This window comes from Pan paniscus, chromosome 13 (genome assembly GCF_029289425.2).
Source record: "Pan paniscus chromosome 13, NHGRI_mPanPan1-v2.0_pri, whole genome shotgun sequence".
In the NCBI taxonomy this organism is placed as follows: Eukaryota; Metazoa; Chordata; class Mammalia; order Primates; family Hominidae; genus Pan; species Pan paniscus.
Window position 1 is genome coordinate 65,633,039 of NC_073262.2, and position 25,298 is coordinate 65,658,336.

A 25,298-nucleotide genomic window follows, 5' to 3' on the forward strand; every position below is an offset into this window, starting at 1 on the left:
TGCATCTTGGTTAAACACAGCACTTGCTCATCTTATCAAAGGCATTCCTTTTCTTTTAACATTTGGAGCACATGGTTCAGAAAGATAAATTCCATCTATGCTGATGAGCAGAAGATGGCAACAGGGCTCCCGACTCACTGAGTTGTTTTTATCTTTTTTTTTCAGATTAGCTCTGGGAAAGATTTTATAATGCAAGCCAAAAAAACAAAGTTTCTTCTACCTCAACCCTCATAGGCCATATTTCTGATCGGGGTAGTGATTACATTTGATCAGGATTTTAAGTTCTAGAGTTTTCATTACGGAGCTAAAAAAACAGCTTTGAGATCAATGCTGGAGGACACTGAGTGAGTGGTATGAATAAATTATGTGGTGGTGTATTGACAAATATACACTACTGAATATACAGAATTTAATATTAAGGTATTGTGGCTAGATTTTCAAATACCACTGCTAGAATATCATTAATTCTGTTACAGGCTATTTTTCAAAATAAGAGTCATCATTTTATTTACATTAACATTTTATAAACTGTATACCTAAATTGTGTGCTTCAGGGAACTAGCTGATTGCCTTTGGGACCCAGAGAGCTACTGTTACCCAAACTGAAAAGATAAATTGATTAGTAGCATAGTGGGCTTTTTCACACAACCCTGAAACTTGAGGGATTTTAAGCATAGCCAGAGGGAGAATATTCAGCTGAACAACTTAATAGTCAGATTCAGTGAGATAAATTTGATGTTGCTATCAGGGCAACCAACTTCTGTGTATATTTTATTTTTCTTTTTTCATTGTATCCTTAGCTTGCAGAGAAGGAAAGCATGGGGGAGACCCATAAAATATATTTTCCAAATCAATCAAAAAGATCTACTTCTTTAGAATATTATTAGCTTGTCTCCTATTAAAGTCTTTTAAAATCACTTTTCAATTAAAAGGGTTAGATGAAACTGGAAAGTATCAAAACCCATTCTTCCCTGGGCCTCTACCCATATTTAAACTATTTCAGACAAATAAAAATGTTCTTTTATTTTGGAACCCATGAACCCTTTGCCAATATTTATTGTTGAGGAAGATGGCACAGAGGACAGTAATGTCAAGGAATTTGTTGGAAGTAGGTATCTCTTGCCAATGAGGCAAGGTGTCCCAGAGGAGTTGGGCTTGAATTGCACTTTTAAAAACTTGTAAGAACTGGGCAGTCAGAGGAGATGAAAAATTATAATTTATTTTATTACAGTGATCACAAACAATATCAGTAAATCAGACTGTGTATTTCATACAAAGGGATTAGTGAAATGTTAAATAACTGAAAATTGGCTGGGTGTGGTGGCTCACACCTGTAATCCAGAACTTTGGAAGGCTGAGGCAGGCAGATCACTTGAGGTTAGGAGTCTGAGACCAGCCTGGGCAACATGGTGAAACCTTGTCTCTACTAAAAATATAAAAATTAGCCAGGTGTGGAGGTTGAGGCAGGAGAAATACTTGAACCTGGGAGGTGGAGGTTGCAGTGAGCTGAGAGCACCCACTGCACTCCAGCCTGGGCGACACAGTGAGACTCTGTCTCAAAAACAAAAAACTGAAGAATATTTTCCCTCCTTGCTGGCATTAAAAATGAAAATGAAAAACAATGTAGGGAGAATTCCACTTCTAAGTAGAATGGAGTAATTTGCAGGAGGCTAACACTTTTAATGTGAACACCTAGAAGACCAGATAAATTATAAAAATCATATTTTTAAAGGTTTCACAGAGCTGTGGATACAAGAAGGATTAGACAAACTACAGTTTTAGAGAAAAGCTCAGAAAAAATATTCAGAGGTGAGCTCAAGATTTGTAGATGCCTTTTCCCTGGGAAATGTGATGATTTTTAGAATGATATGGAGCCCAAGGACTTGGTTTTCTTCATAAAGAGAAGCAATGGGAAGGAACAAATAAACAAATAGAGCTTTTACCAGTCATCCAGGGCTGGAGACTTAAGCAGCCTCAAACCCATGACCAATTTTTCTTGTAAGAATATATCTTAACTTATAGATGGGCAGTGTGAGTGCTTAAAAGAGCCAACCTGTAAATTTTAGAAAATTAGAGCAAAAATGTCGAAGTATCTCTGTGAGAGAAAAGGTCCATAAAAACACAATTTTTGAGAGCTCTGGAGAGAGTGGTGAATGGATACCGAGAAGCTACCATTTGCTTTTCTTTCTGCTGATATTTGCCTATTCTGAATAAAACTAGAGATAGAATTAAGCCTGGCCCCATGGCAGAGAGTTTTTGGAGAACTAAGAAGCAAACAGGAATTCTGGCAGTCAGACACACAGTCGACTCTTTCTCAGGCATTGAAAAGCTGCACAAGACAAGACTAAACTGAAAATCTCTGAAAGCAGAGAAGAAATTCCTACATTCTCTCAGAGGTCAGAGACAGATGCTTTCCAGGCCCTCAATTATAATGAGCTTGGTGTGGCATACTATAGAAATAGGGGCAAAGTAGAAATAAATTGAGTCTCAACTTCAGTGCAGTTTTGACCTAGCTCCATTTCTAATCGGATAAAATTGATCACTCCGCAATTTCCTTTGCCTAGCACCTCTCTAGTGAAAAGCAGCATCTATAATCTGAATCTTTATGGTGTTTGTGTACAGTGTTTATCATTACATAAAAAAATTAGACATGCAGAGAAATAGGACCATATGATCAGTAACCAAAAGGAAAAATAGACAATAGTATTAGAAAAAAATGTAAAAATTGGTATATGAAGGAGTTCAATATACTAGAATAATAAAATGAGTATTGTAGAAACAAAAACACAATATCTGGTTTGTTTTTTGTTTTTGTTTTTGTTTTTGTTTTTTTGAGACATAGTCTTGCTCTGTCGCCCAGGCTGGAGTGCAGTGGCATGATCTCGGCTCACTGCAAGCTCTGCCTCCTGGGTTCACACCATTCTCCTGCCTCAGCCTCTCGAGTAGCTGGGACTGCAGGCCCGCGCCACCACATCCGGCTAATTTTTTGTTGCATTTTTAGTAGATACAGGGTTTCACCATGTTAGCCAGGATGGTCTTGATCTGCTGACCTTGTGATCCACCCGCCTTGGCCTCCCAAAGTGCTGGGATTACAGGCGTGATCCACCACGCCCAGCCAATATCTGGGATTTAAAAACCATTGAGTATTTTTTCACTGACATTAGGACAAAGTAGAAATTTCCCAAACAATTCAACTCAAGGAGGACTTAACCAGGGAACATTATAATCAAATTGTCAAAAATCAAAGGCAAAGAGAGAATTTTGAAAACATCAAGAGAAAAGAGATATGTTACACACAACAGAACTTTAATTAGACTATCAGTGAATTTCTCAGCAGAAAAGGTCAGGAAACAGTTGGATGATATATACAAAATGCCAGGAGAAAAATTAAAATCTTGTCAACTCAAAATAGTTTACCTAATAAATCTGATCTTCTTAAAAAAATTATTTTAGGTTCATGGGCACATATGCACTTTGTTTTATAGGTAAATTTGTGTCACAGGAGTTTGTTGTACAGGTTATTTTGTCAACCCAGTACTAAGCCTAGTACACAATGGTAATTTTATCTGCTCCTCTCCCTCCTCCCACCCTCCACCCTCAGGTTAAATACAAAAATTAGCCGGGCGTCATGGCACACACCTGTAATCCCAGCTAATTGGGAGGCTGAGGCATGAGAATAACTTGAACCTGGGAGGCAGAGATTGCAGTGAGCTGAGATCGTGCCACTGCACTCTAGCCTGGGCAATAGAGCAAGACTCCATCTCAAAACAAAACAAAACAAAAAACAAACAAAAACACCCACAAAACTTATGTAATGCAGCAAAAGCAGTTTCCAGAGGAAAGGTTATAGTGCTAAATGCCTACATTAAGAAAAAGGAAAGATCTCAAACTATCTAATGTTACACCTCAGTAAACTAGAACAAAAACAAACTAATCCCAATTTCGCAAAAGGAAATAAATTACAAAGACTAGAAGAAAAATTAATGAACTATAGAACAAAAAAAAGATTAGAAAAGATCAAAGCAACTGAGAGTTGTTTTTGAAAAATAAACCAAATTGAAAAGCCATTAGCTATACTAACCAAGAAACAAAGAGAACACTGAAATTAATAAAATCAGAAACTAGAAAAAATGGTTAATTCTTAGAAACCTACAAACTTTCAAGACTGCATCACAAATAGAAAATCTGAACAAATCAATAAGAAGAAGATTAAATCAGTAATGAAAATATCCTAGTAAAGAAAACCCAGGACCAGATTGCTTCACTAGCAAAGTCCACCAAACATTTAAAGAAATAACACTAATCTTTCTCAACTTCTTACAAAAAATTGAAGAGAAGTGAACACTTTCAAACTCATTTTATGAGACCAGAATTACCCTGATACCAAAGCCAGATGAGGACAGTACAAGAAAAGTGAATTACAGCCCAGCATCCCTGATAAACATAGATGCAAAAAATTGTTTTTTATGTTTATCAGGGATATCAGGCAAACTGAAGTCAACAGCATGTTAAAACAATCACCCAGCAGGAGGAATTTGAGTCCTAGCTGGCTCTCCCACTGGCTGAATATAAAGAGGTCTGGGGCCAGAATAAATTTGAGTGGCAGTCAGGCTACTTGGACTACAGTCCTTCAGCGAGACCTGGAGGTTTGTCTGTATCACACAGTGCATTTGGGGTGCATGTGACCCAGTGTGACACCAACTACGAAGGCCAAGTAGTGCCTGCATCACATCTTCCCCAACTCCAGGCAGTGAAGCTTGAGGAGAGATTCCCTTAGTTTGGGGAAAGAAGAGGGGAAAGTACAGAAGACTCTGTCTTCCAACTTGGATACTAGCTCAGCCACAGTAAAATTAAGCAGAAATCGGATTCCTGAAGCACCCAGTTAGAGGAATTAGCTTCTACATGGCATTTCTAGACTCACTTTTGGCCAGAAGGGAATCCACGGCCCTGAAGGAAAGAATCCAGTCTCAGCAGGATTCACCACCAGCTGAATAAAAAGCCTTCTATCCTTGAATAAATGTTAGCAATAGTCAGGCAGTAGTTGCCACAGGCCTTGGACAAGACCCAGTACCACACTGGCTTCAGGTGCAACCCAGTGTAGTGCCTGGATGGTACTGGTGTTGGTAGTGATGGTACTGGTACAGTGTGGTACTGGTCGCCACAAGAGTGCTTGTATGACCCCTCCTCCAACCTGACTAGGGGAAAGAGAGGGAAGAGAGTGAGAGATTTTGTCTGGTAACCCAAGGGATTCTCCCCTATCTTGCTCAAGCCCCCCAAGGTAGTGCCTCTAGGAGTTGTCAAGAGTTGCAGCATTTCTGGGCTTAGGGTGCTCCGTAGTGCTGAGACCACTGCAGTGACCACAGGCTTAGATCACAACACATGAATACATGGAAAACCTTCTCAAAAAGGATGCATACAAATAAGTCCAGACTTCAAAGATTGAAATAAATACCTAAGTCTTCAGTGCCCAGTAATCAAAAGTGTCCACAAGCAACAACAACATCCAGGAGAACATAACTTCACCACACAAACTAAATAAGGCACCAGTAACCAATCCCAAAGTGATGGAAATATGTGACATTTCAGTTCTGACAGGGAATTCAAAATAGCTATCTTGAGGAAACTCAATGAACTTCAAGTTAACAGAGAGAAGAAATTCAGAATTCTGTCCATGATAATTTAACAACGAGATTAATGTTTTAAAAAGCAAAAATTCTGGAGCTGAAAAATTCAAATAAATAATTGAAAAAATCATGAGCGTCTCAACAGCAGAATTGATCAAGCAGAAGAAAGAATTAGTGAATTTAAAGACAGGCTATATAAAAATACACAGTCTGAGGAGAAAAAAAGTAAAAAGGAATGAGGCATGCCTACAAGATCTAGAAAATAGGCTCAAAAAGGCAGATATAAAAGTGACTGGCCTTGAAGAGATATAGAGAAGAAATCAGGGTAGATAGTTTGTTCAAAGAAATAGTAACAAGGAACTTTCCAAACCTAGAGAAAGATAGGAATATCCAGGTATAAGAAGGTCATAGATGCCAAGAAGATTCAACCCAAATAAGACTACCTCAAGGCTTATATAATCAAATTCTCAAAGTAAAGGATAAAGAAAGGACCCTAGACAGAGAGAAAAGAAGCAAATAACATATAAAGGTGCTTTGATATGTCTGAAAGCAGACTTCTCAGCAGAAACCTTATAGGCCAGGAGAGAGTGAAATCACATATTCAAAGTGCTGATGGGAAAAAAGACTTTCAACTTAGAATATTATAGTCAGCAAAATTAACCTTCAAACATGAAGGAAAAATACTCTGTTAGACAAGCAAAAGCTGAGGGACTTTGTCAACAGCAGACCTGTCTTAACAATAAATTCAAAAGACAGTTCTTCAAACTGATAGAAAAGGACGTTAATGAACAGTGAGAAATCACTTGAAGGTATAAAATTCACTGGTAATAGTAAGTACATGGACAAATACAGAATATTTTAACACCGTAATTGTGTATTACCACTCATATTTTGAGCAGGAAGACTAAAGACAAATTTATAAAAATTATAACTACAAAAATGTCTTAAGAGATAGACAACATAAAGAAAATAGAGACAAAAGAAGTTAATGGTGGTGATGAAGTTAAACTGTGGAGTTTTTTTAGTTTTCTCTTTGCTTGTTCATTTTTTTCTTTTCTTGTAATCAGAATTAAACTGTCATTCGTTAAAATAATAGATTATCAGATGGTATTTACAAGACTTACGGTAACTACAGAACAAAAACCTATAACATACACACACAAATACAAAGCAAAACAGTAAAACATATTACTAGAATAAATAAGTTTTACACAAAGGAAGACAGGAAGGAAGGAAGGAAGGGAGGAAAAGGGGAAGGGGAGGGGGAAAGGGAAGGGGAAGGGGACGGGAAGGGGAAGAAGGGGAAGGAGAAGGGAAGGGGAAGAAGGGGAAGGAGAAGGGGAAGGGGAAGGGCAGTACCAATGGAACAATCAGAAAACAAATAACAAAATGAAAGTAGTAAGTCCTTACCCATCAATAATAGTATTGAATAAAAATAAACTAAATTCTCCAATCAAAAGACACAGACTTGCTGAATGGGTAAAAAACAAGACCCAACTATATCCTGCCTATAAGAAACTCACCTCACCTATAAAGACACACATAGCCTTAAAATAAAGGAATAGGAAAAGGTATTCCATGCAAATGGAAACCAAAAAAGAGCAGGAATAGCTATATACATATTAGATAAAATCAATTTCAAGACAAAAACTGTAAAAAGAGACAAATGACAAAGATTCAATTCAGCAAGATGACATAATAATTGTAAATATATATACACACCCAATGCTGGAGCGCTCAGACATATAAAGCAAATGTTATTACAGCTAAAAAGAGAGACCCCCAATACAATAATAGCTGGGACTTCAACATCCCACTTCCAGCATTGGACAGATCATCTAGATAAAAAAATCAACAAAACATATCAGACTTATAAAAAATAACAGATTCTGGTGAGGCTACAGAAAGGAAGGGAACGCTTATTCTGTTGGCAAGAATTTAAATTAGTTTAGCCATAGTGGAAAGGACTTTGGGGATTTCTCATATGACTTGAAACAGAACTACCATTTGACCCTGCAATCCCATTTCTGGGTGTGTAGCCAAAGGAAAATAAATAATCCTACCAAAAAGACACATGCATTTGTGTGTCTCATAGGAGCAAAGACATGGAATCAACCTAGATGTCCATCAATGGTGGATGGGATAAATGTGGTATGTATACATCATGGAATACTATACAGCCATAAAAAGAGCAAAATCCTGTCCTTTGCAGCAACATGGATGCAGTTGAAGGCCAATATTCTAAGCAAATTAATGAATGAACAGAAAACCAATTATTGCCTGCTTTCACTTATAAGAAAGAGCTAATAATTGGGTACACATGGACATAAAGATGGGAACAATAGATCCTGGGGACTACTAGAAGGGGAAGAGATAGAGTGGGGCAAGGGTTGAAAGACTGCCTATTGGGTACTATGCTCACAACCTGAGGGGGTCATTCATACCTCAAAACTGAGCATCACACAATATACACGTGTAACAAACATGAACATATATACCCTCTGAATCTAACATAAAAGTTGAAATTACTAAAAAATAAAAAAGAAACATCAGATTTAATCTTTACTATAGGCCAAATGGATCTAATAGACATTTGCAGAACATTTCATTCAACAGCTGCAGAATACACATTTTTTCCCAGCAAATGGAGCATTCTCAAGGATACACCACGTGTTAGACTACAAAACAAGTCTCAAAACATTGAGAAAAATTGAAATAATATTATTTTTACTAAAGACAATAGAAAAAAACTGAAAATCAAGAAGATATACTCTTGAACATATACAAACACATGAAAATAAACAATATGCTCCAGAATAATCACTGGGTTAATAGGGAAATTAAGAATAACATTTAAAAATCCTGGAAACAAATGAAAATGGAAACACAACATACCGAAACCTATGGGGACACAGCAAAAACAGTACTAAAAGGAAAGTTGATAGCAATAAACACCTACATCAAAAAAGCTGAGGCCGGGCGCCGTGGCTCACGCCTGTAATGCCAGCACTTTGGGAGGCCCAGGCAGGTGGATCACGAGGTCAGGAGATCGAGACCATCCTGGCTAACATGGTGAAACCCCGTCTCTACTAAAAATACAAAAAAATTAGCTGGGCAAGGTGGCAGGCGCCTGTAGTCCCAGCTACGCGGGAGGTTGAGGCAGGAGAATGGTGTGAACCCCGGGGGGCGGAGCTTTCAGTGAGCCGAAATCGCACCACTGAACTCCAGCCTGGGCGACAGCGAGACTCTGTCTCAAAAAAAAAAAAAAAAAAAAAAGCTGAAAAGCTTCAAATAAACAACCTAATGATGTGTCTTAAAGAATTAGAACAGCAAGAGCAAAAAAAAAACCCCAAATTAGTAGAAGAAAATAAATAATAAACATCAGAGGAGAAATAAATAAAATCTAAACAAAAAAAAACCCGAAAAATTTAATGAAATGAAAAGTTCCTTGTTTGAAAAGATAAACAAAATTGACAAAACTTTAGCGAGACTAAGGAAAAAGAGGACCCAAATAAATAAATCAGATAAAAAAAAGAACAGTATAACTGATTCCACAGAAATTCAAAGGATTTTTAGAGCCCATACAAGCAACCATATGCCAGTAAATTGGAAAACTGAGAAGTCCTAGACACATACAACCTACCTTAACTTCATGGTTGAACCATACATCAACCATACAACAACTTCATGGTTGAACCAGGAAGAAATCCACAACCTAAAGAGACCAATAACAAGTACCCTGATATTATAGAAGTAATAAAAAGACTGCAATCAAAAACATCCCAGGACCTGATGACTATACTGTTGAGTTCTATCAAACATATAATAAAGAACTAATACCAATCCTACTCAAACTATTCCAAATAATAGAGAGGGAATTCTTCTGAACTCATGATATAAGGCCAATATTACCCTGATACCAAAACCAGAAAAAGATACAATGAAAAAAGAAAACTATAAGCCAGTATTTCAGATCAACATAGATGTAAAAATCTTCAACTACTAGAAAGCTGAATCTAAGAGTACAATAAATCTTTTATACAAGCTTTTACACAAAATAAATCTTCATATTTTATACAAAATCAATCTTTCATTGTGCTCTTAGATTCACTTTTCTAGTATTTTGTTTACTGGCATAAAACTAGACACATAGACCAATGGAACAGAATAGACAGCCCCAGAATAAATCCATAAATCTACGTGAATTCATTTTTGACAGAGGTGCTGAGAACATAGATTGGAGAATAGACAGTCTCTTCAACAAATGGTGCTGGAAAACTGAATATCCATTTGCAGAAGAATGATATTAGACCCCTATCTCTTGCAATATACAAAAATAAAATCAAAATTTATTGAAAACTTAAATATAAGACCTTAAACTATGAAACTACTACAAAAATTGGGGAAATACTCTAGGATATAGGTCTGTGTAGAGATTTATTGAGTAAGACCTCAAAAGGGCAGGCAACCAAAGCAAAAATGGATAAATGAGATCACATGAAGCTAAAAAGCTTCTGCACAGTAAAGGAAACAATCAACAAAGTGAAGAAACAACCCACAGAATAGGAGAAAATATTTGTAGACTATCTATATGACAAGGGATTAATAACCAGAATATAGAAGGAACTCAACTCAATAGAAAGAAAACAAATTATCCAATTATTAAAATGGGAAAAGGTCTGAATAGATATTTCTTGAAAGAAAGCTACAAATGTCCAACCAACATCACTAATCATCAGAGAAATGCAAATCAAAATGACAATGAGATATTATCTCACCCCAGCTAAGACAGCTTTTATCCAAAAGACAGGCAGTAACAAATGCTGGCAAGGATGTGGAGAAAGGAGAACCTTCATACACTGTTGGTGGGAATGCAAATTAGTACAACCACAATGGAGAACAATATGTAGGTTCCTGAAAAAGCTAAAAATAGAACTACCATATGATCCAGCAATTTCATGGCTGGGTATATGGCCTAAAGAAAGGAAATTAGTATATAGAAGATATATCTGCAGTTTTATGTTTATGGCAGCACTAGCCACAGTAGCCAAGAACTAAAAAACATGGAGAAAATTATCAGAAATTTGTTCTTATTTAATTTTAATAAAACTGAAAAAACTCTTAGGAAGACTAATTTTTTAAAAAGCAAACACAAATTACCTATGTTAGGAATATTAGAGATGACATAAGTATAAATCATTTAAATATTAAAACTATAAAAACTGAATATGAAAAATTTTAACCAATAAATTTGAAAATTTGAATGAAATGAAAACTTTCTCTGAAAACTCAACTTACCAAATAGACTTAATAATAAATTAAAAATCTGAGTGATTTGAAATCTCAAGAAGAAATAAATTCAATTTAAGAAATATTCCCACAATGAACATTTCAAACTATGATAGATTAACCTGTAAATTCTTCCAAACACCAATATTACACAAAATCTACCAGATAATAAAGATGGTACACTTTCTACCTATTTGTATGGAGATTACATTACTGTGATGCCAAATCCCTACAAGAATGGGAAAAGAAAAGAAATTTACTGGCCCAATATCTTTCATCAATCTAATTCAAAATACTATGTAAAATACTACACAGTAGAATTCAGTGATTAAAAAAGCAATATTCCAAGACTAAGCTGTTTACTTCAGAAAACCAAGGGTATTTTTACACTTGTAAATCTATCAGTGTCATACACCACATTAATAAATATATAAGTGAAAAATTATATAATCATCTCAATAGAAGCAGAAAAATAATTTGGTAAAATTAGATACCTAGTTATGTTAAAAACAGTAAACTACATCTTCATAATAAAATAATACAAATTAAAATCACAATGCAATACCACCACTAAAAGAATAAATACAATATAAAAGGGTATAAGCAACAAGTGTTGGAAAGGATATACTGCATTAGAATTCCCATATATTGATGGGAGGAGTGCAAACGGGTTCAAAAACTTTGAAAAACTGATAGCATACACTAAAATGGAATGTACTCATATCCTATGACTCAGAAATTCCATTCCAGAATTTCTGATATCCAGAAATATGGATATATATTCACTAAAGACATGAAAAAATGCTTACAGCAGTGCTATTTCTAAGAATTCCAAACTGATAATTGCCATATTTCCTGAATGTTGAAGAGATAAGTAAACTGTGGTATATTGATGAATGGAATTTTATCAAAAAATGAGAATGAACCAACTACAAGTACAATACATATGAATCTAAGAAACATAACGTTGATTAGAAGACAGATACAAAAGAGTGTCTACTATATGGCTCCATGCATTTCAAGTTCAAAATAGGAACAATTAACCTGTGCTATCAGAAGTGATAATAATGGTTACCCTGGGTAAAAGCACAGTGACTGGAATGGGGCATTAAGGAGGCTTCTGATGTGCTCATAATATCTTTTCTGATCTGGCTGGTGCTTATACATGTGTGAGCAATTTGGGATAATTCACTGACCAGTTCAGTTATAATTTGTACACCTCTTCCTATACGTATTATAAATCATTAAATGTTTATACATATATATAATAATGTATATAATATACTATATATATATATATATAGTATTAGCTTTCTATTGTGGCTATAACAAATTACTACAAACATGATGCCTGAAACAACATAAAGTTATTATCTTGCAGTTCTGTAGGTCAGATGTTTGACTTGTGTCTCACTGGGTTGTGTGTGTTTCTACAGACTCTAGGGGAGAACCTTTTCTTGTCTTTTCCAGCTTCTTGATGTTGCCCACAGTTTTAGCTCATAGCTCTCTTTCTTCATCTTCAAATCTAGCAGCTCTCTTCCATTTTCTGTCATCATATCTCTGACTAACTACCCAATAAAGTTTCTCCACTTTTAAGGATTCATATGATGAGACTGTACCCACCTGAATAATCTGCGATGATCTCCCATCTCAAGGTCCTTAACTTTAATCACATCGGCAAAATCTCTTTTGCCACAGAAGTTAACATAATCACAGGCTCCAAGTTCTAGGAATTATGATGCAAATATGTTTGGGGGCCATTATTCTGCCTACTGTGTGTGTGTGTATTTATTTATTTATTCTGCCTACTCTTTGTGTGTGTGTGTGTGTGTGTATTTTTTTATTCTGCCTACTGTGTGTGTGTGTGTGTGTGTGTGTGTATTTGTATATTTAGGAAAATTTCACTTGGCTCTTTAATCTAAATCCGTCTTCCTGACCACTTTCTATAGTGGAAGAGTATCTCTAGATTCTATTCCCAATCTGGACACTTGGTGGGTATATGGTTATGCAAGTTATTTCACTTAGTTTCTCCAAATGTTATACTGGGAGGCTAGAATAGTTGATCTGTAAATTAACTACTCATATCTAGAACTGACATAATACAACTACTACTAATAATATAAAATACTTACATTTTACCTTTCAGTAAAGAATTTTGGAATACAACATTTTAACCATTTGTGAATTATTCACTGTGGGAACAAACTAGTCAAATCTCATCCAGTTGTTTTCTACCACCCATCAGATTTCTTGGTCTCCATCTCTAAATTCAAGACATGAAGATTCACTTTAATGATCACCAAGACATACTTACTGCTCAAAATATGTGCAAGATGTTTCAAATCTCAACATAAATGATTTTGGGGGTAGGGGTTAGCTCCAGATCATCAATATCTTAAAAGAGGATCCATATCACTTGCAATTCAGGGAACAAGTTACTTCCATTTTTAAATGTGAATGTTTATACTTTAAATACACGTCTTCCTATTATTCTTCAGTTATTATATAACCTAAATTTAGAATCCAGAAGATCCTAGCTTTGCTATGGCCCTTTTCACAGTGGCATTTTGTATGCCATGCATCAATCTATACCAAGTTCATGAACCCCAAAATTACAGTGAGAAACAACTCATATAAAGAATGGCAGATCATTTTCCAAACCCGAAATGCTAATATAATGCCATCCTGATAATTTATTTTGTCTTTCTACGAGAGACGTTTGGTCTCCCAGAGATCACTAAAGACTTCCAATTCTGGTGCCTAAGGCTGGGACAGCATGCACTCTCTTCAAGAGAAGTTCCACTAAAATGCAAAATGACTTTTATTTCTCACCACTCCACACAATACAAGTGTTAGAAAAGTGCCCTAAATATCCTGGTATATCCTGCTGTGGTTTTTCTCACCAACCTTGCTCATTTCCACAGATCATTAGTTTTATATTCTGGAGTTCCACAAGCCAGGAGAATTTTCAATGTAGCTGGTGCAACACAAAAGCCATGGCAAGAATTACTGGCCATGTGGCTGACTTCCTCAGAGAACCAAAACCCAGAGCAACTCCACCTCTGCACTGGAAATAGAGCAGCACTTTGCCTACATTTCAGTCTTGAAAGGATTAGAGCAATTTGGAAGGGCTTATTTATCCTGGATAACATGGTCTGAAGGTCCAGTTTTAGAAATTTTAAGCCTACCAAATTTTCTAAGAAGTAGTATATGTTGGCTAGTAAGAAATTTAAGAACACTTTGTGTCAACTCAAAATCACTTTTGCTTTTTATTTCTATTTGTATCTTCAAAGATTGTACATAAATTCTTTATTTGAAGCAAATGTAAATGAGATGTGGTACTCATACCTGGATTGCATTGTTTCTCGATTAAAATACGACAAGCTGCAGAAAGACTTTAAAATAGTGGAGTTTAGAGAAATGTTGATGCCTTCTTCGGGAAGTGAGAACAGGAGTATTCAACCTACTTGTGGTTGTCTTTGAGTTTAAATAGAGTTCTCCTTCAAGTAGCCTTCCTCCCACATTAGCCTGTGTTTGACACTCTTGAGAACAGTGTAATCAATTTATGTCACTGCTACGTGTGACTTTGGTATCAGTGTACTTTTTAAGACGCTAAACTGAGGTTTATGGTGAAATATCCAAACAGTCCCAGGCTGCTATATTAAGTAAGCATCTCTGCCAAGAACACAGAGAGATGGAATGGAAGAGCCGGCAATAATACACCTGTCCTGAGGCAATCAGTCTTGAGTCGTATTCTATATTTTTGTATCTCCAAAGCAGCTCATGAATTTGACATGTAATGAATGCTATTGTGAGGGTATGCTTGAAAATTTGGAGAACCTGCTTATAAAATAGTAAACAATGTGGAGCATAAGAATAAATAAACACAACACTGTTTTGTATGTGTTCGTGTGTGTGTGGCCATGTGTACATTGATTGGGGAGACTGCAGATAAAATTAAATATTTGAGAATTTTATTTTTTCCCAGATTATCATTCATTAAAATGTTTCCATATACATAGCAAAACTTATATGTACTGAAACATAGCTACTTTTCCAGCAGTCCAGGAAATAATAAACATTTTGCAATTTTAAAAGATATTTGAACAGAGTATAAAATAAAAAACATATTCTGTTGAAGCAGTCTATAGACATATACATACAGAAACATTTAATTTTCATATTACATAAATATATTATGAATTTATATCTCTTTTTTCTTGTAACTCCCTTTGTCAGTGATTAAATTTCATGTGTAGAAAAAGCTATGTGCTTTACTTACATTATCACAGTTGTTCTCACAAGAATCGGAAGTAACAGGCATTTGTATCCCATTTCAAGGGTGAGAAATAGACAATTTTAGAGAGTTAAGTAACTTTCTCTTCATCACACAGCATGTGAGTGGCAGAACTGGGATTGGACTCAGGTATGTCTGACTCTGCCACACTACCTTGCCTCCTCAGTACTATCAATTGCACTAGTGGTCATAAACATGAAATACGAAGTGGCTGCTTTCCTTTGTTCTTCTTTGTCTTATTTCATTTATCAATAAATTATGACCCTGTCTCCATATCAATAAATGAAGCTACAGTGTATTCCTTTCTAAGGTTTTATTGTAATGTTATTCATAATTTTTCAGTCTTTCGTGAACATTTATTAGTCAATTAAAATGTTTATTTATAGCCTATCCTGTGTGAAGTGGTGTACTCCAAAGAATATGTTTATAAATATATCTTTGGGTTGTCATTCAATTATTTCTTTCAGATACATTTCTGCAAGTTGGATGGTTGTAGCAAAAAAGAGAGTGAGTAGGCACAGCATTACAGATGAAAGATTTTGTTATTTATTCATTATTAAAATTATTTTCATTTTTAATTTTTAATTGACATAATTGTGCATAGTTATGGGGTACATTGTGATGTTTCAAAACATGTATATATTATGTACTGACCAAATCAGGACAATTAGCATATCCATAACCTCAACAATTTGTCTTTTTTTGTGGTGGGACCATTCAAAATTCTCTCTTCCATCTATTTTGAGATATGTGCTATCTTACTGCTGACTATAGTTACCCTACTGTGGAACAGAACACCAGTACTTATTCTTCCTTTTTAATTAGGATTTTATTATTTATAACTATGTTTGTAACAGTAGTATAGAAGACTACTATTTTCTCTCAGTCTCACTGACACAAGATATTCTAACTTTAAAAAATGCTAACGTGAAGAGAAAAATATATATTTTAAATTTACATTTTATATTATAGAAAGTACATATGTCCTTTGGCCTTTTTATTTTTATTTGCATTCTATATTTATGACCTTTGCACAATTTTTACCAAGCCAATTGATCACTTGATTTTTTTTTTTTTAAGACAGAGTCTCTCTGTGGCCCAGGCTGGAGTGCAGTGGTGTGATCTCAGCTCACTGCAATCTCCGCCTCCCAGGTTCAAGTTATTCTCCTGTCTCAGCCTCCTGAGTAGCTGGGATTACAGGTGTGCACCACCACACCTGGCTAATTTTAGTATTTTTAGTAGAGATGGGGTTTCACCATGTTGGCCAGACTGGTCTCAAATTCCTGACCTCAAGTGATCCACCCGCCTTGGCCTCCCAAAGTGCTGGGATTACAGGTGTCAGCCACCATGCCCATTTGTTTTGTTATTTGATAAATAATTCTAAAAATTATTTACCATAAATATCCAAGAACATTTTGAGTATAAAGGGAAAAATTGCTTTTTAAAAAAATTTAAAATACCACAACTAATACTTTGATTGGAATTCAATACTTTATTCAACTTTTAATTTATGGGGTATTAACATTTTTATACTTATGAAATTTCCAATTCAATAACACTTATTTGGTAACTACCAAGTATTCCAGTTTTCTTTTAGGTACCTTAGTATTTTATTTTACTGTAAATCTATAGTATTAATATGTTCACTCCAAGATCGATTATGTTTTTGTTGGTGTTGTGAATGAAATATATTGTATTATATTTTCTAAGTGATTTTTTACTTCATAATTCATCTTCTAAATTTATTTGTCATATTATTTTATTTTACATGTATATATATTTATGTGTATTTATGTGCCCAGTATTTTTGGTCTTGTCTTTTGTCATAAATTACACGGTACAAACTAAATAGACTTGGTAGATCTGGTAGCCATGACTGATAGTATTGGACTACTGAAAGGATAAAAGAAAGCAAAATAAGTAAATAAATAAATAAAGATAAGAAAGAAAAAGGGAAAATGGAAAAGGCCATAGGTAGAAGCAGGGTCACTTTCGTTAGTTGATAATTGTACTGGAAATTATGGATTTGCTTTGTTTTGTTACCTAGAAGGTGACACTGAAAATCTCTCTGGACATTTTCTTTATGCTTATATGCAACCACAGCAAGTATAGAAATCTTTGGCAAGTATAGAAATCTTTGGCCATTTAATCCTAAATACTTATGTTTGCAACACAGCATCTTTCTAGAACACAGGAACCTTCTGCTAAGTACTTACTGTTTGCAACTCCAAGGCTAAACCTCTTCTCCTACTATACCCTCCTCCAGCTTCTGCTACAACAGTATCTTTATTGGAGAGTTCTCTTCTTATTCAAATCAAACATTTCAGCAGCATTCTATCCTTCACTTTTGTTAGGCTGGATTAACTCTATCCACTATGGTTACAGTGGATTAACAAGGCTACATGATCTTATATGTGGCAGATACATCTTTGTGCTTATTAAATTCAAGGCAGTTTGCAACTTGGAACTAAGAATTTTGTTTAATATGCAAAACAACCACCCAGTTATGTTTAGTTGTCTTCTGTCCTTAACTATTTCTTTAGTTTACATAAATATAAGCTCATCGTGCATTTTTAATATAAAATTCAAATTACTTTCCCCATTCTACCCAGAACCTAACCTGAATACCAGAAATATTTGTAACAATAATAAATGGAAAAAAATAGTTTTGTTATAAAATAATCACTAAGATATTTGTAATTAAGCATATATTTTAGTTTGGGAACTCGTGGAAGAAATAATATTCAGGAAACTCCAAATCTTATTAACTCACTAAATCCAAAAATGAGGCCTTCACTATCAGAGAGCTAGACCCAGGAACAAAGAATATCTCAGTATAACCTTTTTTTATTTAGCTGAGAAAACTTCAAATTCTCAAAAAATGTGCATTTGTGCCTGGGCAGGAGGTAATACATCCCAATCTCTTGGAAGCTTTTAAGAATTGTACATGGCTCCCAGACAGAGATTCAGATATGCATTCTTCTGAAACTCCCTTTTTAACTCTTCTTAACTGGCCTATCACCTCAGAAGAATTGCTGCTAGTTTCTTATATCCATAAGTATATGATAAATTGAGAATAGCAAGTATAATTCCCATAGTTATCATTAAATACTGTAACTAAGTTTATGCTGAGACTCTTAAGGCCTTTATAATATTTTTCACAAATCATAAATAATCATATTCATATCTATTCTTCTTATGGGAAAAAATCTTCCTTATAGTTCAATTCTTACGTGATCTTTTTTTTGTACCCTCCCAGTTTGCTTGACAATAATGACCACTTATTTAAAAATACTTACAAGATGAATGAATCGAAAGAAAGAAGTAAAAAATTCAAGTAAGTTGTTACTCTGGGTTGTAGAACAATTTCTTTTTCTGTGGGCATATAAATGTTTTAACTCATGCCCAGTGCCACTAGATAATACTTTTACAGTTTCTCAATAATTTATTGTTTGTCAACATTTCAAGCAAATAGGAAAGCAAGGTATTCTCTCCTCCAGGTCTCCTCATTGCAGCAGCTTCATTCTTTAAACATTTGATTTAACATCTGTCTCCATCTCAGTTCATGATCTTATAGAGAAAGTAGAAGAGATGAGATAAGCATTCTCATTTTCTATAGCTATCACCAAACTTACTGACTTCCCTGAATCTGCATTCATATTTTTCCCTTTTTCCTTTTAAAATAAAAGTGGTGTCTCATCTGTTGTCTATAGTGAATTTCTCCATTTTATCTTGATCTTATTCTCTTCCAACTCTTCAGGTTAATAAGTTATTTTTTCTTTTTCTGTGCCTAGTCTAGATTTAAATATTTTCAATTTTTAATATTTTCATACTTAAAAGTTTTCCCTTGAGATGTGTTTCTAGCTACAGCCTTGACTTCATCCTTCCTCTTTAAATTTATCCTTTAGGTTCTCTGTAATTACTGCACCTACTTTCTCCCCTTGCAGTCACTTCTCAATTCATAGCAACTTGTATTTGGCATTTCCAACTCCACTGGTACTGTTCACACGAGGGTGCCAGGAACCAGTCTGTTGCTAGATCCAATAAAAACATCCGAACCTTACCCTGCTTGATTTCACAAAGTACATATAGCTTAATAAACTCATCTCTCTTTCTTGGAAAATGTGTTTCTTTGGCATTCTTGCCAGCACATTTTTCTGTTTTTTCTTCTATCTTTGGTTGCTATTTCTCTTTTAAACACACACACACACACGCACGTGCATGCACACACACACACACGCGCGCGCACACACACACACACACACACTGTATTTCTTGGACGTTAAGGCTCCTCCCAATACTTTCCTCCTACTCTTATTTCTTACTGCAGCCTCCACACCACCTTTTCTCCAACTTAGCCTAATACTCTCCTCTACATCCTTTGCTAACCTTATTTGCTGAACTGAAATTCTGTCATTGGGACCTCCAAACATGCAGATTCTTCCATGTTGACTATCCCTGCTTTTACCTAACTTCTCCTCACGGATTACTTCTCAGCTAAGATCTGCTTTTACCTAACTTCTCCTCACGGATTACTTCTCAGCTAAGATCTAAAATCTTCTGGAAAACTTAACCTCACCGAATGACTTTCTGATATGCTTCCCCAAATCTATTTCTCCTTTCTTATCCATTACCAGAATGCATTGAAATTGTCTGTTTTTTTTTCATATTTCCCCCATTAGGCTGGAATGTAGAGAACATATATGCCACCACAGCACTAAACATATGTTCACACCTGGCATGTAGTAGGTGCTTAATGAATGTTTGTCAAACTGGATGAATCAATAAATTACACTATAAATATATATTCTTGTGATTTTAACATTGAGCCCTGAAAGAAATACAGAATAAATTATTGAATAGATAATTTGTAAGTACTTTGAAACTAAAGTGCTGATGACTAGAAGGCATCATGGAGTCACAAAGAACACGTCATGCCCTATTAAGTGGATTCTCTCTGGTATATGAGACTGCCCTAGATGCAGTGCCTAGACTTTTCTCTTTGGAAATGCATTTGCTTCTAAAGTATCTAATAAGTCTTATAATCTCTATCTAATAAGTCTTATAATCTCTTGTGTCATTGTGGACAAAATGATGATATGAGATCAAATAAAAAAAAAACAAGGAATACTCTCACCACTCTTATTCAACATAATATTGGAAGTTCTGGCCAGGGTAATCAGGCAAAAGAAAGAAATAAAGGGTATTCAAATAGGAAAACAGGAAGTCAAATTGTCTCCGTTTGTAGACAACATAATTCTGTATTTAGAAAACTCCATTGTCTTAGCCCAATAACTCCTTAAGCTGATAAGCAACTTCAGCAAAGTCTCAGGATACAAAATCAATGTGCAAAAATCACAAGCTTCCTATACACCAACAATAGACAAACAGAGAGCCAAATCATGAATAAACTCCCATTCACAATTGCTACAAAGAGAATAAAATACCTAGGAATACAGCTAACAAGGGATGTGAAGGACCTCTTCAAGGAGAGCTACAAACTACTGCTCAAGAAAATAAGAGAGGACATAAACAGATGGAAAAATAAATTCCTTCCTCATAGATAGGAAGAATCAATATAGTGAAAATGACCATACTGCCCAAAGTAATTTATAGATTAAATGCTATTTCCATCCAACTACCATTGACATTCTTCACAGAATTAGAAAAATCTACTTTAAATTTCATATGGAACCAAAAAATAGCCTCTATAGCCAAGACAATCCTAAGCAAAAAGAACAAAGCTAGAGGCATCACGCTACCTGACTTCAAACTATACTACAAGGCTACAGTAACCAAAACAGCATGGTACTGGACCAAACAGACATATAGACCAGTGGAACAGACTTGAGACCTCAGAAATAACACCACACATCTACAACTATCTGATCTTTCACAAACCTGACAAAATCAAGCAATTGGGAAAGGAGTCCCTGTTTAATAAATGGTGCTGGGAAAACTGGCTAGCCATACACGGAAAACTGGCTAGCCATTCACAGAAAACTGAAACTGTACCCCTTCCTTACACCTTATACAAAAATTAACTCAAGATGGATTAAAGATTTAAACATAAGACCCAAACCCATAAAAACCTTAGAGGGAAGCCCAGGCAATACCATTCAGGACATAGGCATGGGCAAAGGCTTCATGACTAAAATGCCAAGAGCAATTGCAATAAAAGCCAAAATTGACAAATAGGATCTAATTAAACTAAAGAGCTTCTGCACAGCAAAAGAAACTAGCATCAGAGTGAACAGACAACCTATAGAATCAGAGAAAATTGTCCAATCTATCCATCTGACAAAGGTCTAATATCCCGAACCTACAAGGAACTTAAACAAATTAACAAGAAAAAAAAACCCATCAAAAAGTGGGCAAAGGATAAGAACAGACACTTCTCAAAAGATGACATTTACACGGCCAACAAACATATGAAAAAAAGTTCAATATCACTGATCATTAGACAAATGCAAATCAAAACCACAATGAGATACCATCTTATGCCCGTCAGAATAATGATTATTAAAAAGTCAAGAAACAATAGATTTAGGTGAGGATGTGGAGAAATAGAAACGCTTTTACACTGTTGGTGGGAATGTAAATTAGTTCAACCATTGTAGAAGACAGTGTAGCAATTCCTCAAGGATCTAGAACCAGAAATACCATTTGACCCAGCAATCCCATTACTGCGTATATAACCAAAGGAATGTAATTATTCTACTAAAAAGACACAAGCACACGCATGTTTATTACAGCACTATTTACAATAGCAAAGACATGGAACCAACCCAAATGCCCATCAATTATAGACTGGATAAAGAAAATGTGGTACATATACACCATGGAATATTATGCAGCCATAAAAAGGAATGAGATAATGTCCTTTGCAGGGATGTGGATAAAGCTAGAAGCCATCATTCTCAGCAAACTAACACAGGAACAGAAAACCAAACATAACATGATCTAATTCATAAGTGAGAGTTGAACAATGAGAACACATGAACACAGAGAGAAGAACAACACACATCGGGCCAGTCAGGGAGTAGGGAGGCAAGGGGAGGGAGAGCATTAGGAAAAATAGCTAATGCATGTGGGGCTTAAAACCTAGATGACTGATTGATAGGTGCAGCAAACCACCATAACATATATATATATAAAACGTACACGTTCTGCACTCATACCGCTGAAATTAAAGTAAAATTAAATAAATAAATAAATAAATAAATAAGGAATAGTGATATTTCTAATAGGTCTCTGAGTGATATGGTTTGGCTGTGTCCCCACCCAAATCTTGAGTTTTAGTTCCCATAATCCCCACATGTCGCAGGAAGGACCCAGTGGGAGGTAACTGAATCATGGGGGCCGTCTTCCCCATGTTATTCTTGTGATAGTAAGTTCTCACAACATTTGATGGTTTTATAAGGGGCTTCCCCCTTTGCTCTGTTGTCATTATTCTCCTTCCTGCTGCCATGTGAAGAAGGATGTGTTTGCTTCCTTTTCCACCATGATTGCAAGTTTCCTGAGGCCTCCCCAGCCCTGCAGAACTGTGAGTTAATTAAACCACTTTCCTTTATAAATTACCCAGTCTCAGGCAGTTCTTTATAGCAGCATGAGAATGAATGAATACACTGGAGCTACAGAGGCAGCATTTGTCTTTGCTTTGTTCAACAATTTTACAAATGCCTTGGATAAAGATATAGGAAGTTTTTTTTGTTTTTTTTTGTTTGTTTGTTTTTTTACTGGAAGCTTTAGAATGGAATACTTGCAAAACATTCGCAATCTGGGTGATAATTTCTGTCAGGGATATCCTTGTCAAAGAAGGTATTTCTATCCTGAGTAGGAGGTTGGCTATATAATTTCCAAAATCTTTTCCATATTTAAAATGTCATGATTCTGTGAAGTATTATCATTTCAGGATGTGCTGGAGATAACTGTATCATCCCAGAATGTTCTATATAGCACAAATTACAGAATATATCACTGACAAAGAATAAGAGAGTTAAATGTATCACCTTCTCTACTTGGGGCTTTTCAAAGAATACAAAAGAAAAAGGACAAAAATAAAGACTGCAACATCATGTGACAATAGATCTTCAAGAGATATGTAGGAGGTAGACTCCTCCAAAGTTCATGCATTTCAGGTGGTAACATTTGGATTATTTAACTATTACCTATCAAACACAATATGCTTAAACTATTTAACTATATAAAAATCCAGTTGTAACATTGTTTCTTTCTTAGCTTTTTAGAATGCTTTAAGAACTTTCGAAGTTTTTTTGTTGTTGTTGTTATTGTTTTTGCCACCTTCATAGCTGATCTCTGTCTACTGCATCACCTTAAATACCAAAAAGCTAAATGGAGCTTTTATATGGTCAAATTCATAACCTCTGTGTTTTTAAAATCCTTTTAAATGATAATGAATCTGCATTGCTGTAGAGTTTAATGTCATTTTCTGACTTCAGTGCAGACAGAGGGTTCTCTCCCTGTCAGATATGATTTGGAAAGGACATCAGAGGCCAAGGAACATTGTTGGCTTGGATAAGTTCCACAGATGAAAAGGCTTAATTGAGGGGACTGGCTAAATTTTGGTAGGCAGCATATGAGTGAAGTGCTGTTTCCAAATGGTATTTGAATAATTGTATCCAAATAAGAAGCTTTTCAGGTTTGACTTTTGTGACCTTTTAAGTAGTAAATTGTCACACATTTCAACTGAGCTAATGTTTAACCAGATTGATTCATCTGAGACTTCTGATTACAGTTGAATGATTAAAGTACAAAGTTATTAAGAAGTAGTTGCTACATCTTCTCAGTTCTTTCATTAGAAAAACTATTCCATCAGACCCTTTCTTTCTGTTCCTACTGCCATGACTCCCATTCAGACCCTTATTGCCTTATGTGTACTTTATTATGATGATTTCACAATGAGTCTTCAGCTCTGCAATTTCTCTTCTCTCCAATCTATTCAATATGAACTATCAATTTTTTAAAAGCACTGTATTGATCACAAATAACTGTCTTCTGTAAAAACCTTCCATGGGTCCCCATTGTTTATAAAATAAAACCCAAACTACTCAGCATGTGTTTAAACACCTAAGTCAACCTATCCTTGCCAAAAATTCCATTTCTATCAAATAAATTATTAATTGAAACTGTCTTAAGATCCTGCCCCTAAGCATTAATGACAGAATGGTTCTCCCCTGGAGCGTTGCCTTATAACCATTTGCAAGGTTCTTCTCCTCCAGATTTCCCAAGCTCTTCAGATGGAAGGGATCTGTATGTTGGTAGTCTTAATGCTGTTATTATATGAACAACTCATGATCATGCAGTTACTCTTCTATTATCTTGTGACACCTCTTCTATTATTATATTTGAACTTTATGTTTATTATTTCTTACCATATTCTTATGTGTTTGTCTGTTAGAGGGAAGAAAATACCTAAATATAGTTTCAATTATATCTAGTGTAGAGTCTACAGTGATCTTCTTGGCCCCATTTCCTTGTAAACTTCAAATAACTACAGTTGAAATTCATATACCGCCACTTGAAATATCTTTGTTCTCACCCTATCTTTAAACTTCAATTTGGTGATAATAATATGGTTTTTAGTGTGGGAGAAGCTAGAGGCCAAAATCACTAGTTTAATATTATCAACTTATATAGAAGTTTATCTTCCTACTTGTGCAATTATTTTCTAATAACCGTATTATTCTCCTATTTCAGAAGGCCAGGCTCACATCCCACTAAGAATCATTGTTCATTGCTCTATTTTCCTCACTGATAGTTTTCTATCTCTATCTCCATCTATTGGTAACTTCTGGCCTCTCTCAAAACTGACTGGCCCACTTTAACAAGCCTGCCTAATTTTGCCAGATCCTCCACATACTGGCCAGTCCTGCTTTTGCCAAGCACTTATTCTAACAGTGTCTTTCATATAATAAATGTTCCATAAACATGAGGCGATTTCATCTGATAGTGGGTTTCGATATTATTCTATCAGGCCTGCCAATCTCCTTGAATGATAAACAACACATGCATCTATACATGTACAATCTGATCTCTACTGTTGTTCTTCTGTGATTTAAAGCTGA